Raw genomic sequence first — 15,023 nt, forward strand, 5'->3', positions numbered from 1 at the left:
CATGCCCCTCTCCTTTAAAAAGTGTTGTCCTCAACACTTGATTAGTTCTTGATGCTCCTTTATAAAATTCTTGTCCTCCCATGTTGAATCTTCAGCTGGTAAGTTCTTCCACTTGATGAGATACTCTGAAATTGATCGATTTCGTAGCTGTCGGGTTCTTGTTTCTGTGACTGCTCTAGGTTCCAATATGATTTTTCCTTCCTCATCAAGTTCTGGCACCATTGTTTGAACTGGGATCTTCTGCAACTTTTGAATGAGTGGCCACACTTCTTCGTCCTTCTTCCATTCATACCTTGTTTCATTTATCGAATCTGGTTGGATAATAGAAATAGTGCACAACAATGCTTCCACATCCTCATCATTTCTTCAGAATGCATCTGCCACAACATTTGCTTCCCTTTTTTGCAGATGATTTCAAAGTCATAACCCAACATCTTTGTGACCCATTTTTGTTGCTCTTCAGAGGATAATATTTGTTCTAAAAAGTATTTAATACAATCATGATTCGTTTTTACCTTGAAGTGTCTTCCCATTAGGTAAGGTCACCATTTCTTAAGTCCATGTAGTATTGCCAACATTTCCTTCTCATAAATAGCTTTCTTGAGGGACATTTGTTTTTATGTATGTAACCATAAAAATACCCAATTGCCTACATCAAAACTTCTTTCATTGCGATGTTGATCTTCTTGTTGTTTCATTCGATTCTGCACCAAAGTGTCGTTATCCTTTAAAAGTTGGAGAACTTGTTGTTGATGCTCGATGTGATATTTCCCTGCTTGAATCTTTTTCTTCTTGATATGTCCTTCTATATTTAGAGTTTTAGGAGTGGTAATTTCTTCCATTGCATTAAAAGATATGGTCGAATTCATTTCTTGATGCTCTATGTGATCTTTCACTTCTTGAACATTTTTCTTCTTGATATGTCCTTCTATCTTGATAGTTTGAGGAGTGGTAATTCCAACCATTGCATTATAGGATATGGTCGGATTCATTTCTTCTTTCTTGATGTGGTCTTTCACTTCTTGAACCTTTTTCTTCTTGATATGTCCTTCTATCTTAAGAGTTTGAGGAGTAGTAATTATTTCAAATGCTTTACAAGATGTGGTTAGATTCATTTCTTCTTTCTCTAGGATTGGTTCCTGGTGTATATACTCTTCTTTTGACATTTCTTGATCCTTTTCTTCCTCCTCTCCACAATCAATGTAAAATAATTTCTTCTCAACACACATATGACCTTTAATGTATTTTTTATCACAATTGTAACAAATCCCTTTTTCTTTTTTTTCTTCCAATTGTTGTGGTGTAACCCTTGTAGGTTGTGGAAGGCTAGGAGAAATAACACTTCCATTTTTATAGTTGTGAGGGGTAGACTTCCTTGTTTCCATAATTTTTCTTTCCACTTTGTAAAAAAGCCTTTTTTCTCTTTTTTCTTCCAATTGTTGTGGTGTTTTTCTAAAGAAGGTGTTTCTGTTTGTATCCTCATAATGTGCTATAATTTCCTTTGTGAAAATTGACCACATAAGAAGTGGTTTATGAGAAAAAATCCCTTTATACCATAAAAATTGATCTTGTTATAAATATGAAGATGTAATACATACCTTTTTTAATATTGGTACACCATGTAGATCAAAATATTTCTCCATCTGTAGTATCCAATTTACCAGATCCTTGCCATCAAACTTCCTCATCTCGATTTTGCTTGATTTTAGGAGCTCAATCTTGAAATGACTGTAACTCTGTAATTTCAAATCTCAAAGTTTTGAAATTTATTCCTACGGCAAATGTCTGAGTTCTCTTTCTAACCCCTCAAGTCTGATCAAAATTTGATTATCCAAGAAAGAGTTCTGCCAAATCTCCCTCGGTGACCTAATTATAGAGTAGTTTAGTAGAGCCAACTTGTACAACGTGCCACGTCTCACTGTTTCTACCTTAGTACCTAAAACTGATATATAGAAAAATACAGGTAGTCCTCTTTCTGAAAATTCTTACAAAATTTCAATTTGATGCTCAGAACAAACGATATGACCATTTTCCAAGGGTGACCTGTTTGGAACCTAATTCGAGGGTCTTCTAAAACCCTAACTTCTTCAAACTATATCTCCACAAAAATAGCACGACAGGATCTGAAATTCGGACCCGAGGTTCAGCACGACTTCATCTCAAATGGGTTTTTTTTTTTGCTTATGAAACTTTGCAGAAAAAAAATTTATAGCGAACATTCCACGATGACCTATTTGGAGCAGCGAAACCCTAGAATCCAAAGCTCTGATACCAAATGTTATGAAACTAGCTCACAAAAAGATAGAAAATATAGATCAACGCCTTAGAAATAAGCCTCTTCAACGGGGCAACCTCATTTACATTACAAAAATGAACAATTCTTAGATGATACAATTGAAAAGACTTCCTTTCTATATATAGGAGTCTAAGGGGTCATAATATAATCAGATCCGACATAACAATAATAATGTAAGGGCATAATAATAACAGTAGTGGGATTCTATGGGGCACAATAATAACAATATGGGGACTACATGGGCACAACAATATAATAAGGTGGTCATACTAATAACAATAAGGGGTTACACTAGTAGTATAGGGATCTAACACTAACTCAACAAATCTTGGAAGCATGAAGAACATGCTTATCTAATAAAATAATAATAATAATAAATGCTTTTTATTCTTTTTATTTTTACATAAAATATACAATGACGTAAGTATAAAGATCATTATGAGGACAAAACTTATATACATTTTCTAACACAAGCAACCCTAATAGATCAAAGGAGGAGAAAGAAGGTTTCATTTCGGAGGAATTCAAGAAAGAAAAGCATCCTCCCTTTGATGGAGAGGTGAAGAAACTATAAGATGTAGAGACTCAACTCTTTGGAAGGAAGAAGTACTTGAAGTGGAATGATTATTCTGAAAATCTGAAGGTCATTGTGGTTATGTTTAGCTTAAAAGGAAAGGTTGACATATGGTAGGAATATCCTAGAAATATCAAAGAAATCATAGAAAACGAGTTGTCATGGAATAGGTTTGAAAATTACTTCTGGGAGAAGTACCTATCTGAAAAATATTATGACATAAATCCTTGGAATTCTATGAACACAAAATGGGACAACTCACACTTGACGATTACACGAACAGATTCTTAGAACTACTAAGGTATGTACCTTATATTAAGGATGAGAAGGCTAACATCTAGAGATATATTAGTGGGTTACCACCTACATATCGAGACATAATAGAATTTGATGAAAGAAATATTTTGGAGGAGGTTGTCTGGAAGACCAAGAACTTTTTTGAACAATCTAAGAATAACACTAAGGTCTAGATTAAATGGAAGAAGAAAGATAGGGGAAATTTCAAAGGAAAATGGTAGAGGACCTCAAGATAGAAGAAATGTGGAAAGAATGGAAAGTTTAATTCCTTCGCCATAAATGAAAAGCAAGAAAACTCCACAAAAAACATAAATGAACCTAACAATAAACGAGTGAAGATGCTAAGGGGTCAAGGAGACATCTTGTGTAATGTTGGACATGTGGACAGAAACACCTGCAGAGAAATTGTCCTCAGCTACAATAGATTGAAACAAAGTTGTGACAAAGTTAAAGAGACAATAAATATGAATGATGTGGCCCAGAGCATACCCAGGATTTATGCAACACTTGACAATAGAAAAGAAGATCAACAAGATATGATTTTTCAAATGGAAGGGATGGCCAAAAAATTATCGGACTCAATTTTAATTGATCTGCATTCTAGATATAGTTATATCAACCATAATATTGTAGAAAAATATGCAGTTCCAAGGAAAATCCATGAGGAACAATGACTTGTTCAACTAGCCTGTAGGAAAAACATATGGGTAATAGATTTGAATGAGTCATGCCCCATAGAATTGAGTGGCACGACCACCTGAACTAAACTAAATTTTCCGCCATTAGGGCGATATGATATTTTGATCAGTATGGATTACTTCCACATGAATAAGGTTTATTGTTATAATAAAGCACTAGAATGTCTCAATGACGTGAAGAGATAATGTTGCAAGGGATCAGGGGGTTGTTTGCACCCAATCAATTAACTGCAGTGCAGGTGAAGCAATATAGCAGAAAATGTTGTGTAATCTATGCTATTCATATGCCTGAGGAAAAATAAGACATTGTGGAACTTTTCATAATTCACGGTGTGCTAAAACAATATGAAGATGTGTTCTGAGACAATTTTCTAGGCCTATCACCTAAAAGATAAATTGATTTCACTATCAAGTTAATCCTAGAAACAATGCCAACAATGAAAATTCCTTATCGCTTAAGCACAGAAGAGCTTATTGAGTTAAAATTGTGGCTAAAGGAAATGTTGGAGAAGGGTTACATTTAACACAACATTTCATCTTAGGGATATCATTTCCTATTTTTAAAAGGAAGGAATCCATTTTGAGGTTGTGCATAAGTTATTGACAGTTGAATAAGGTGATAGTGAAGAATAAATATGCATGTCCTAAGATTGACAACGTATTCTGTTGGAAATAATACTGAGAGGGGGGGTGAATCGGTATTATCAAGTCAAATAATTTTTCATTTTCAAACTTAGATATACGCTACTTTAGATATGGAAACTAGCATATACATGCAACTGTGTCTACAGCAACTAGTGTATATTCAATAAACTTAAGATTTAATTAATCTATTTGATATTAAATCAGTGCATCTAGACTTCATTAGCCATAAGGAAAATAAACAGGTGTAGTAAACAGAACAGATCATCACACATATGAACACAAGATATAAGGTGGAAACCCAATGTGGGTGAAAACCACCTGCTGCAATGCTTCTTTATCTTCTTGTTAATAAGAAACTTCTTTTTACAATATTTCAGTACTAGTGCAGTCTTATACCAGTACGCAGGCTTCTACCTACAGAAGGCTACAAGCTTCTCTCATTCTCCAACTTCTCTTGGAAGGGAGCTACAACCCCCTTAGCTCTTGTACTAGCTGATGTACTAGTACGTAGGTGCTGACCTACAGAAGGCTACAACCTTATCTTTTCTTCTAGGGACCACATTTCATAAACTTTCAGACTGGATCCATAAATAACATCAATCAAACATCAAATGTATCTACATCAACCAATCCATTTTGCACCAACCAAAACTGAATCAATCAATCACTTCTCTGAATGTTGTAACCAGAATACAATAACAGTAACCAGACACCAATCCTGAACCCAGAATACTGCAACAATAAACAGACGTAGCTAAAACATATTCCATAAGATGTACACTACTTCAAGATGAAGAACCTGCATGCATACACTTCTGTATTAAGGAAAACCAGCGTATACGCCATTTTGAATTACTGAACCAATGTGTATACGCGCCTTTGCTGTGTCGAACCTCCGTACAGATCTATAAAAGACAATTTTCCCTTTTCAATTCTTCAAACATTAGTTATACCCAGATTATCAAATTTATAGATCATGTCATGCGCCAAATATAACAGATCAAAATCATACAAAGATACTACTATTCAAGCCTTAAGATCTCGACCCATCAATAGAACTTATCCTTCTTCTAGCGCTCAGGTTCCTCCTTGGTTCAGATCCAGCAATGCACCATAACCCAATGACTAGTATTCTAGATGTATCTCTTCATAAGATATTCAATGCTTCAGTTCCTTTGCCTAATGATCTCCTTCCCCTTTTATAGTCATATACCTTACTCAATACCATGGTCCAAAACCACTTAGGATCAATACCTAGTTCCAAATACCTGGGTTCAACACTTCGGACGAGATACCATGGTCCAAAACCATAGGTCCAAATACCAAGGACCAAATACCATGGACTAAAAAAGAGTTTTCCCACATGTACACACTTTTCCATGCACGAAAGTGCGTGCATATGAATACACGCCTTTTGATCGGTGATCCCACGTGTATACGCGGCTTGGTTAAGAATAAATTGTGTATATCTCTTTTCCTCTGTTGTCCATGCTCCTCCTGACTATAGGCAAGGTCTGCAAAAAGATGTTCTACAAGAAAGAACATGACTCTATACATTATAAATGACCTTCCTATCATCAAGGACTCATACATACATCCATCTCTCAACCAAGTGGGGATATAACAAAAGTTTACACATGATAAAACAAGAAAATTACATCATCCATCCCAGGCATAGTGGGGAAACCAAAATAGGTCATTACATGACCTTGATAATAAAATAAATACATGACATAGAGATGAAATATCTACAACAAGACTATGATAGTCATCAACAACTATCATCAGCAACATTTGTCAATCATCATTCAAACCAGCAACCATGTTCTCCCTCAACACCTGTTCCACCTAAAACCAAAGAAAACTATGAAATTGAACTAAGATCTTATAAGATAATGCCAACAATGCATTATTAGAAGTATGTTTTTCTTCAAAACAACCACTTTTCTTTGAAACAAATAAGCTTCAACAGCAAAATGATGCATCCACGACTCCTAGCTTTTGTCTGAGGTATTCAAATGTATCCCTGGGTAGTGGTTTTGTGAATATATCAACAACCTGTTCCTTGGAGGGAACATACTCCAATTTGACCTTTTGTTCAAGCACTTGTTCCTGGAGAAAATGATATTTGATAGGTATGTGCTTGGTCTTTGAATGCATGACTGGATTCTTTGAAATATTGATTGCACTTGTATTATCACATAAAATGGAGATAGGTGGAGTACAAATGATTTGAAAGTCTTGCAAAATTTTCATCATCCAAAGGATTTGTGTGCAACAAGATGCATCAGCCACATATTTTGCTTCAGTTGTAGATAATGCAATTGAACTTTGTTTCTTGCTGAAGCAAGATACTAATCTGGAACCCATAAAGAATGCACCACCACTAGTGCTTTTTCTATCATCCATGCTTCCTGCCCAATCTGCATCTATGTATGCATGAAGTTTGAGATCTATATCTCTAGGATAACATAAGCCATAGTTTTGTGTTCCTTGAAGATATTTGAAAATCCTTTTAACCGCCTGAAGGTGTGCTTCTTTTGGATTTGCCTGCAATCTTCCAACTATTCCTACTGAATGCATGAAGTCTAGTCGGGTACCTGTCAGATAGAGCAGACTACCAATCATGGATCTATAGGTTGGTTGATGTACTGTTGTTGAATCATCATTTTCATTGAGGCTACATCCTGTTACCATAAGGGTACATACTGGTTTCGAATCTTCCATGCCATATTTCTTCAAGGTCTGCTTGAGGTACTTGGTTTGTGATAGAAAGATACCGTCTTTCTTTTGTTGGACTTGTAAACCAAGAAAATATGTCAGCTCACCAAGCAAGGACATTTCAAATTCCTTCTCTGATGTCTTATGGACCCCCTTTTCTCATTTCGAAAGTAGTTAGGATTCCGTGCACTTGTGACATGGTAATACTCTGAAGATTCTGCTTTTCTTCTATGGTAGAAACTTTTGATTCAAACTTAGAAGACAAAGATCTTAAAACCTTTTCGACTGAAGTAACTTCTTTTATTTCTTCACCCAAGTTTTTCATGTGATTAAAAATCTCATCTATACGTAAGAAATAATTAGCCACACTTTCATCATTGTGCATTTTGAGAGTTTCATATTGAATTCTAAGAGATTGTAGTGTTGCACGTTTTACTTGATCGTCTCCTTCATAGCTTAGAATGATCTTGTCCCATATTTCCTTGGCGGTTTTGAGCTGCATAACCTTGACGAATTCTGATTGAGATAGACTCCCCAATAGAGTATTGACAGCCTTTGCATTTGTTTCATACTGCTTTTTACTAGCTGTATCTATAGGAGTTGTTGATGGGAATGTGTATCCTCCTTCCACGATATCCCAAACTTCTGCACCAAGAGATTGAAGATAGGCTGTGGTTCTTACCTTCCAATAGACGAAGTTGCTCCCATCAAATATTGGTGGCCTGATGGATGCCTCCCTTTCATAGTTGCTCATGATGATAGATCTTCCTTCAAGCGATCAAGCTTCTTCTAAAGGGCCGGCTCTTATACCAATTGTTGGAAATAATACTAAGAGGGGGGGGGTGAATCAATATTATCAAGTCAAATAATTTTTCATTTCCAAAATTAGATAGACGCTACTTCAGATATGGAAACTAGCGTATACACGCAACTGTGTCTACAGCAACTAGCGTATATTCAATAAACTTAAGATTTAATTAATCTATTTGATCTTTAATCAGTGCATCTGAACTTCATTAACCATAATGATAGTAAACAGGTGCAGTAAACAGAACAGATCATCACACATATGTTGTGGGGAAAAATGCCTATGCAGGACGATGCTATCCACCTAAGGTGTGACAGTGCCTTAGCAACAAACGAGTACAGCTATGCTGGTTTCTTCCTTTATGAAATGTGAAAGAAGAGAGATCAATAGACTTACCGGTGTCTTCCGTTTGTCCCTCGTTCCGGTCTCTCTTCTCTTTGGGTGTTCACAGCTACTTGCCTTCTTGCTTATCTAGCTTCAACTTCCTGCAAGATCACAAGAGAACAGCTACTTGCGACAAGAGAAGAACACTACACAAAGACAGATATTCACATTCATAACTAGTTTAGGATTAGAAATAAACCAAATACACTAATACATTCACACATCAAGAATACATCAGAATATAGGAGAAACCAAGATAGCTTTATTGATGAATAACAAGGTTCAGGAAGAGATACAATCCAGAGGGCTCCAATCCAGCATCTCCTTCCCAGCAAATGGAATTCCTATCTTCACCCCTTTCAAAGCATTAAGCACCTAATGATTCCAGTCTCAAACCAACAGCAATTCTTTGCAATAACAAAATTCCAGCCTCCAGATCTCATGGAGGAGAGATCCATATATAGATGTTTGGAGAGAGGAGGAGTTAGCTTGAGATCTGACTAGTGTCCTCTCCCTCTGTCAGTTCTTGAGTCCACTTGGAGGTTCTTGCTTCCACTTGGAGATTTGGAACCTCTTACTCATCACCAGTCGAATTCCCTGAGGCAAGTGTCATTTTGGAAGCTTCCTGGGTTTTGACACCTTGAGAAATGAGCTTGCCACTTGTCCACTCTCGTTCAGCGTAGGTAGCCAGTGTTCTAGTTGACATTCAACGCAGGTAGCCAGTGTTGGCTTTGACATTCAGCGCAAACAGCTAGTGTAGCCACTGAAATGATCCTGAATTGACTTGTTTTTGAGCAGTTTCAGGTGGAGAACTTCTGTGAATTGCTATGGTTTGTTAGCCTTGTTCCTCTAGGGGTAGGAACAACATGTTTAGGGACTTTGGATCCCTTAGATTATGGACATTTCATGCTCAATGTTGTAAGGCACAAAAATGTCTATAACAGTTGCCCCCTAAAGTATGAGGCTGTTTATCGGGCGAAATGCTTTATCAAGGGGGATCCGAAGTTCATCCAATGCTGGGAGGAGACCTGTAACAAGATACAATACAATACATTTTTTTCATACTATTTTCATGATCTAGCTGAGGCGGGCATTCCCATGCTCAGCTTTATAAATTCATTTTTTTGTACATAGAACAGACAATCGTCTGATGGTAGACTGATAATTTTGATGAAATTATCATCCTTTGAGTAGGATGATTATCTGCTGCAATGATGTACATGTCAATGTCTTTATTTTTCCTGAATATATATCGCAGCCCGGATGGATGAAACTAGATCCGGGGTCTTCAAACTCGTTCGATCTTCACTCTAAGTACAAGTCGATCCATGTGAGAATTGTTCTGAAGTCGAACATGGAAAGACATCGCTTGATTACTGGTCAATGAGGAAAACCGTTAACAAGCGCGAGAGGAATCACCGATAATGATAATGACCCTCAAGGTACTGCAGTACAATTCACGTGGTGTGAATAAAGGACTTGGCGTCGAACACTACCCAAAATCTTTCGGTTGAAGGTCATTGATGTATACCTGTCGCTGGAAGTGAGAAACTTGCCATTGTGGCATGCAAGCTTCAAAGTACTGAAGGGGTTGTTCCTAGATCAACTTCTTGGATAATGAGCTGATGTCGACAAGAAGCGATCCGTCACAGGAGGGCCTTAATGAATCCCACATCAGCGACACGGAACGGAGCTAATGATTTTAATGGAGGTGAAAACGATCTGTGACATATGATTCAGGGTGGCGGTCATGAAAGGATGAAGGATAATGTATGGTAGTGGATGGGACACGGTTGACTTTTCTGAACGACTTCTCTTGAACATATGGCGACACTGATACGATGGATTGGTAGCATTACCCCAAATATGGATGGTATGGCGAGACCATGGATGTGACCGGTGAATGAAACAACCCAACCCGCTTGTGGTACGGAGGAAAAGTGTCATGTTAAAGAGCGACTTGCTACCATCAAAGTTTTCTTTAGTTTCTCCCAATTTTTCCCCAGTCATTGCTGACCAATACCTCTTTATTTTTCTCAAGCTTGAGGAGGATAACATATGCTTGTTCTATAACCTGCCCTTCGGGCAAGCCCATCGCTATGTTTTAACGAGCTTATCGATAGTGAAACTCGTTCTCGTCTATAGACAAGTTTGTCGCTATTTAATGATTTTAACGAGTCTAACGACAAGGATAACTCGGTCCTTTTCATTTTTAGAGAGTCTGAAAAGGTACATAAAGTTAACTCCAAAATTCCTTTTTCGTCATCTAATCCCTTAAGTCCGAAAAAGTATAAAACAATACAGAAAGGATGAGTTTTCGATAGTTTTAACGAGCCGAATAAAACAAGCGCCCGATCTTTTTGTGCAATAATCCCTCAGGTCCAAAAAGATTAAAATCTAGAGGAGGGATAGCTCTTCCGGTCACTTTAACGAGCTGGAAGGCCAAAACTCGGCAATCTTTTCATATTTTACGAGTCAGTTGAAAAGAGCTTAAAGAAGACTCGTCTTTTGAGGAACAAGTGATAAACAGGGATAGCAGCTGATTCCAGGTACAGGTTGGAATTTTCCAATCACAGCAGTGTCACAAGGATGGCTAGTGAAATCACTCTTCGCAGCTGTTCCTCAAAATGGGTAAACAAACATATGGAGGTGAACGATCGGCCAAATGAAAAGTGGAGGTGATGGTGCAAACATGACCAAGGCTTTAATGGCTAATGATATTACATTCACTGTGGTTATTTACCAGGATAGTTCATTTTTTAACAAGCTTAAACGCGGGTGGAAACATTTGCTCGGTCTTATGTTTATTTTTTAACGAGCATGAACTATGCGCTAAAACTGCTCGGATCTTGCGTTTATTTTTTTAACGAGCATGAACTGTGTGCTAAAACTGCTCGATATTATATGGTCAAATTTTGATTTTTACCATGACTAGCTTTGCCCTTTTCAAAGATAGTACTCTATCTTCAATTGCTGCATCAAACTAGTTAGAAATGAATAACATTTGCATGAAAATGAGATTAGAACCCTAATATTTCGCTTTGAACTACGTAAAAAGCAATTAAAAGGTGTTTTTACCTCTCATTTTACCATTTCATTTGAACTTGGTTTGTTGGAGCTTTGGAGGTGCCTCTTCCCCCTTGATTTTCACCAGCTGATTCCGGGAGATTCTGCGGACGATTTTCGGCGCCGTCTGGACCAGGTAGGAGCTAAACTCTAGCTCTTTCTTTTCATGGTTTCCTTTTTCTATTCTGTGCCTGTTTTCCTGTTCCCATGAGCCCCTAGGGTTTTGCTAGGGCACTCTGCCATCAGCGCAGGCATTCCATTCGAAACCTGCATTGAATGTCAAGTTGCATGAAGGCAGTTTGACCTTCAACGCAGGTAGGACACTAGCCAGTTGCGTTGAGCATAGAAAAACAGTCCTGTTGCACAGTTTTTGATGAAATTTTGCCAGTTTCTCATCAAATCCAGGATCTTACTCTTTCTCTTGTTTGTTTTGCAGGGACTTTTGAGCAAAATGACCCTCACATGGCGAGAACGAGAACATGAAGAAGAGGACATGATTGCCCTCCATGACCCTGTCACGGTGAACGCGCTGTGGAACTGTGGCCTGCTAAAGTTTTTCCGTATCTCTAGTATGAGAGCACAGATCTCTTTATTGCAGTATATGCTTGATGCTTGGGATCCTATTAACCAAGTATTTCAGATAAGGGGCAAATCTATCCCCCTGACCGTAGTAGACATTTACTTCTTGACTGGCTTGTCGAGGCGGGGTATCCCCATTTCTTTGTCAGGTTCGGCCCGAGGGAATGACTCCGTGAGAGATTATGTCCACCAGTATTGCAGGGAAGGATCCCAGCCGAGCAGAGACGGAAAGGTCGTTATCCGTGAGATTGCTGACAGATCTCTCAAGTCCATTCTGTATACTATTGGTAGGATGGCCGGTAGAGCATCTCTTCATGTTGCCAACAGGTCTTATGTGCAGCATGCCTTGGAGTGTCTCCAACCGAAAGTATTCAACTGGTGTGATGCAGTACTTCTTCAGATGAAAAGTCAGTTGAACAAGGTAAAGGACGGGAAGCTGAAGAACTTTGGATTTGGTTCTATTCTGACTGCCTTTGCCTTGGATAAAATACCACTGATGCAGCCTCAGTATATCGCACTCGACTTGCCTTCTCCTACCGAGCCACGCATGCAGGGATGGGTTGATCACATGTCTAGGCATGCTGGTCAATCTCAGATTTCTTTCACTGATACCTTCTTCAGGTGGTTCAAGCGTCAGGAGATGGTCTATTCCAAGTATCCATATGTTGGTATGGATTTCTGAGGCGATCCGGACTTGGTACTGCCGGATGGCGAACAGTGGGGCGCTATTGGTAAAATCTTTGACCATATTACTGTTTACTGTTCTTATTTATAATGTCCTTGTGCTTTATTCTATCAAGACTTTAATCAAACTCATGTGTGCATGCAGATGTTGGTCCTGTTCGTCCAGCAGTTTGCCCGAGAGCGCCAGTCGTTGTCCCAGCAGGGGAGACTGCTGGGAGAGTTATTCTCTGCGACCTTGACATAGCCGAGACCCTTACAGCTGTGCAGGAGCAGGTTGAGAGCCTTACTCTTGGCATTCCTAATGTGAGGATTGATGAGTTACCTTTACAGTTGCAGCGACATACTACTGGTGTGCCTAGATGATGGACTCGTCTCTTGCGCATGATTGCATAGGCCGTGACGTGCTATCATGAGCATCACTAGGCTAGGGTGCCCCCTAGCATTTTTGAGTTTTTGGGTCATATGACCGATTTTTGTCTTGGTTACAGAACATTATGTATAAACGATAAACATCTTATATATATATTTTGATTTTCGAGGTTTATTCTGGTTGAGTTATATGATCCATATGTACAACATTGATGATGTGTCTCTTTTTATAAATGTCGCAAATGTCTATCTAACACATAGTTTGCTAATGAGTCAGTTAATGTGTTTAAGTTTCTGGAAATATGCTGGTATTGAATTGAATCAAATTGTCTTTCCAAAATCTTAACCCTTAGGAACATGCGATAAATAGCTGGATTGCGAACAGAATATATACCATTGAGTTGTAGTATTACGATTTGTGAGTCTAGCCTGACGATTAGTCGGCGTATACCATGGGTGATGGCATCAGAGAGTAGTTCTATCAACGCGCTATACTCAGCGATGTTATTCGTTGATTGCCCAATACACACACCTCTGAAACTTACTAACTCGCCGCTTGGATCAAAAATGGCCCAGGCTGCGGAGGACAGGTTCCGCGAACTACGACTCGCTCCGTCGGCATATCCAACACATGTCTCCGGAGGGTTTGACATCTGCAATAAATGTAAAAAGGTGGATTACTCGACCAAAACCAACACTTTAGTGAAAACAAAATACAACAAAAGTATTCAGGTTACTATTTAAGCATAGTAACGCTTGAGGTACAACCCATTACGGGGTTGCGCCAGTGGAATTCCGTCATAATCCATTAACTCGTAGGCTCCTTTTGCTAATACTCGTTTAAGAATATAGGGGCCCATCCATAAAGAATTAAATTTACCTACTCCCAATTTATTGGATTCTTGGTCATAAAGTAAGACCAAGTCACCTTCTAAGAAGACACGGGGTTTGACATTTTTGTCGAACTGCACCTTGACTCGTTTCTTATGGGCTTCGTTAGCCAAAGCGGCGTCACGACGGGTTTCATCCAATTGGATTAATTCCAAGAAACGGGCCTCTTCTTCCGAAGTTCCGGGGAGGAGATCAATTGCGAGTTTAAGAGACGAAATTTCACACTGGATGGGCAAGACTGCTTCCAGGACATACACCAATTGGAAAGGTGTGAACCCGGTCGCGTTCTTTACCGATGTTCGGTAAGCCCACAAGGCTGAGTACAGGATTAGGTGCCACCTTCTTTTGTGAACCCCGATCATCCTTTGCAACATACGCTTCAGGACCTTGTTGATTGCTTCAACTTGTCCGTTGGCTTGCGGATAATACGGGGTAGAGTTGTCGTGAGATAGCCCTAGCTTGGCAGCTAATTCAACCATCATGTGGTTGCGAAAATGCGACCCATGATCTGTAACTATGGCCTGTGGTACGCCGAACCTGGCGACTACATGATTGAAAAAGAAAAGGGCAGTTGTTTCACCAGTGTTATCTAATGTAGGCATCGCCTCGGCCCATTTGGTAAAATAGTCAACAGCGACTATAATATACCCATGCCCCCCGGTCGAGGTGGGGTTACATGTCATGAAATCGATGCCCCATTTGGTGAAAGGCCCAACAACAACTATTGGCTGTAAAGGTGCGGGTGGTATTCTGGTTTTGCTATCGAAAATTTGACAAGCGTGGCAACTTCTAACTGCGGTTATGCAATCTTTGAACATGGTTGGCCAGAAGTATCCTGCTCGTAAGATTTTCTGTGTTGTTGCATATCTAGATTGATTCCCCCCACACGCGCCTGAATGACACTCATTCAGGACTTTTTCGGCCTCTTCATGGGTGAGGCACCTCCTCAGAACTTTATCGATACCACGACGGTAAAGCGTATAACCGACGATCATGTAGTCTTTTGCTTGG

This window comes from Pinus tabuliformis, chromosome 1_1 (assembly GCF_031772625.1).
Source record: "Pinus tabuliformis cultivar Carrire ecotype Pingquan chromosome 1_1, CPIR1, whole genome shotgun sequence".
In the NCBI taxonomy this organism is placed as follows: domain Eukaryota; kingdom Viridiplantae; phylum Streptophyta; class Pinopsida; order Pinales; family Pinaceae; genus Pinus; species Pinus tabuliformis.